Here is a 3,570-nt window from a genome sequence, read left to right as displayed (position 1 = left end):
CATAAACAAACTGAAGGAGAAAAACCACATGATCATCTCCTTAGATGCTGAAAAAGCATTTGACAAAGTCCAACACCCATTCATGTTTAAAGTCTTGGAGAGATCAGGAATACAAGGCACATATCTAAACATAGTAAAGGCAATATAGCAAAGCAATATACAGCAAGCCTATAGCCAACATCAAACTCAATGGAGAGAAACTTAAATCAATCCCACTGAAATCAGGGACAAGACAAGGCTGCCCACTCTCTCCCTACCTCTTCAACATAGTACTTGAAGTCCTAGCCAGAGCAATAAGACAACTAAAGGAGATCAAGGGGATACAAATTGGAAAAGAAGAGGTCAAAGTGTCACTATTCGCAGATGATATGATAGTATATATGAGCGACCCCAAGAATTTAACCAGAGAACTCCTCCAGCTGATAAACACCTTCAGCAAAGTGGCAGGATACAAAATCAACTCAAAAAAATCAGAAGCCCTCCTGTATACCAAAGACAAAAGGGCCAAGAAAGAAATTAGGGAAACAACACCCTTCACAATAGCCACTAACCACATAAAGTACCTTGGGGTGACACTAACCAAGCAAGTGAAAGACCTGTTTGAGAAAAACTTCAAGTCTCTGAAGAAAGAGATTGAAGAAGATCTCAGAAGATGGAAAGATCTCCCGTGCTCATGGATTGGTAGGATTAACATTGTGAAAATGGCCATCCTGCCAAAAGCAATCTACAGATTCAATGCAATTCCCATCAAAATATCAACTCAATTCTTTACAGACCTTGAAAAAAAGATTCTCAGCTTCATATGGAGAAATAAAAAACCCAGAATCTCCAAAACGATCCTGTACAACAACAGATCATCTGGAGGCATCTCCATTCCCGAACTCAAGCTGTACTACAGGGCAACAGTAATAAAAACTGCATGGTATTGGCATAAAAACAGAAAGGAGGATCAATGGAATCGCATAGAAGACCCAGAAATAAACCAACACACCTATGAATACTCAATATTTGACAAAGAAGCCAAATCCATTCAATGGAAAAAAGAAAGCATCTTCAACAAATGGTGCTGGACCAACTGGATGTCTACATGCAGAAAAATGAAAATAGATCCATATTTATCACCCTGCACAAAACTAAAGTCCAAGTGGATCAAGGACCTCAACATAAAACCAGATACTCTAAATCAGCTGGAAAAAAAAGTGGGAAACAGCCTAGAACTCATTGGCACAGGAGACAACTTCCTGAACAGAACACCAACAGCACAGGCTCTAAGAGCAACAATCAATAAATGGGACCTCATGAAACTGAAAAGCTTCTGTAAAGCAAAGGATACTGTCATCAAAACAAAACCACTGCCTACAGATTGGGAAAGAATCTTCACTAACCCTTTATCTGACAGAGGATTAATATCGAGTATATACAAAGAACTAAAGAAGCTGAAAAGCGGCAAACCAAGTAATCCACTTAAAAAATGGGGAACAGAGCTAAACAGAGAATTCTCTGTAGAGGAATATCGAATGGCAGAGAAGCACTTAAAGAAATGCTCAACCTCATTAGCCATTAGGGAAATGCAAATCAAAACAACCCTGAGATTTCACCTTACACCCATCAGAATGGCCAAGATGAAAAACTCAAGGGACAACACATGCTGGAGAGGTTGTGAAGAAAGGGGAACCCTCCTCCACTGCTGGTGGGAATGTAAACTGGTACAACCACTCTGGAAATCTATCTGGCGCTTTCTAAGACAATTAGGAATAGTGCTTCCTCAAGACCCAGCTATACCACTGCTAGGTATATACCCAAAGTTTGCTCAAGTACACAAAAGGGATATTTGCTCAACCATGTTTATAGCAGCTTTAATTGTAATAGCCAGAACCTGGAAACAACCCAGATGTCCATCAACGGAGGAATGAGTACAGAAATTGTGGCATTTTTACACAATGGAATACTACTCAGCAATCAAAAAGGAGGAAATCATGAAATTTTCAGGCAAATGGTGGGATCTAGAAAAGATCATCCTGAGTGAAATATCCCAGAAGGAGAAAGACAAACATGGTATATACTCACTTATATAGACCTATAAGATATGATAAACATAATGAAATCTATACACCTAAAAAAGATAATCAAGAGAGCAGACATGGGGTAAGATTATCAATCCTCGTTTAGAAAGACAGATGGGATGCACATTGAACATATTACAGGAGTCTACTGAGCGCATTTGAAAGACTCTAACTAGCAGTGTTTTCAAAGCAAAGACTCATGACCAAACCTTTGGCAGAGTACAGGGAATCATAAGAAAGAAGGGGAGTTAGTCTGATGAGGAAAGGATAGGAGCTCCACAAGGACCAAATATATCTGGGCACAGGGTCTTTTCTGAAACTGACATTCAACCAAGGACCATGTATGGATATAACCTAGAACCTCTTCTCACATGTAGCCTATGGTAGCTCAGTAACCAATTGGTTTCCCATAGTGAGGGGAACAAGGACTATTTCTAACAGGAACTCAATGACTGGCCCTTTGACCTCCCCACCCCCCAAGGGAGGAGCAGTTCTGTTAGGCCACAGAGGAGAGCTTTGCAGCCAGTCCTGAAGATACCTGATAAAACAGGATCGGATGAATGGGGAGGAGGTCCCCCCTATCAGTGGACTTGGCAAGGGGCACGGTGGAGATGAGGGAGGGAGGGATTGGGAGGGGATGAGTGATTGGGACATGGCTGGGATACAGAGTTAATAAAATGTAACTGATAAGAAAAAAATAAAATTAAAAAAAAACCCCAAAAAACAAGTTAAATTCTTTTAAACCTAAGAAAATAATTGTCCTACGCAGTGTCACATGACATCCAACTTATTTTAGACCTCTTCAATTAATGAACAACGTGCCTCAGTGACAAGATTTTGTAAGTGTCCAATCACAGTCATTCCTTTCTTAAGTACAACTGCTGATGTACTCCCTCCACAAACACAGCTTTTAATGCCTGTGCCACAACCGAACAACTACTTCAGAATGATAACTCAAGTCATGTAGGTGCAGACGACAAGTCCAAGAACTCTGCATTTCCAAAAATTTGAACAAGATCAACAAACTACAATGCTGCTTTCAATCAATACAACTCATGTTTTCTTTCTTAAAAAATAATTTTATTTTTATTTATTTATTTTTATCTATTCTTTTCTCATATATTATATCCCGACAACAGTTTCTTCCCTCCTCTATTCCCAGTCCTCCTCCCATCCATTCCTCCTCCATTTCCCTTCTGAAAAGAAAACTCCTCCCAAGGATATCAACCAAACACAATATCCAATTGCAGGAATGCTGGATGAGGCAACCCAGTAGGAGGAAAAGGTCTCAAAAGCAGCCAAAAGAGCCAGAGACATTCCTTGCTCTTACTGTTAGGAGTCCCACAAGAAGACCAAGCTGCACAACCATAACATATATGCAGAGGGTCCAGGTCAGATCCATACAGGTTCCCTGAATGTTGGTTCAGTCTCTGTGAGCCCCATTGAGCCCAGGTTCATTGGTGTGTGTGTGTGTGTGTGTGTGTGTGTGTGTGTGTGTGTGTGTGTG

Source organism: Psammomys obesus, unplaced genomic scaffold (genome assembly GCF_907164565.1).
Source record: "Psammomys obesus unplaced genomic scaffold, mPsaObe1.curated_primary_1811, whole genome shotgun sequence".
NCBI lineage: Eukaryota > Metazoa > Chordata > Mammalia > Rodentia > Muridae > Psammomys > Psammomys obesus.
This window is presented reverse-complemented; position numbering follows the sequence as displayed.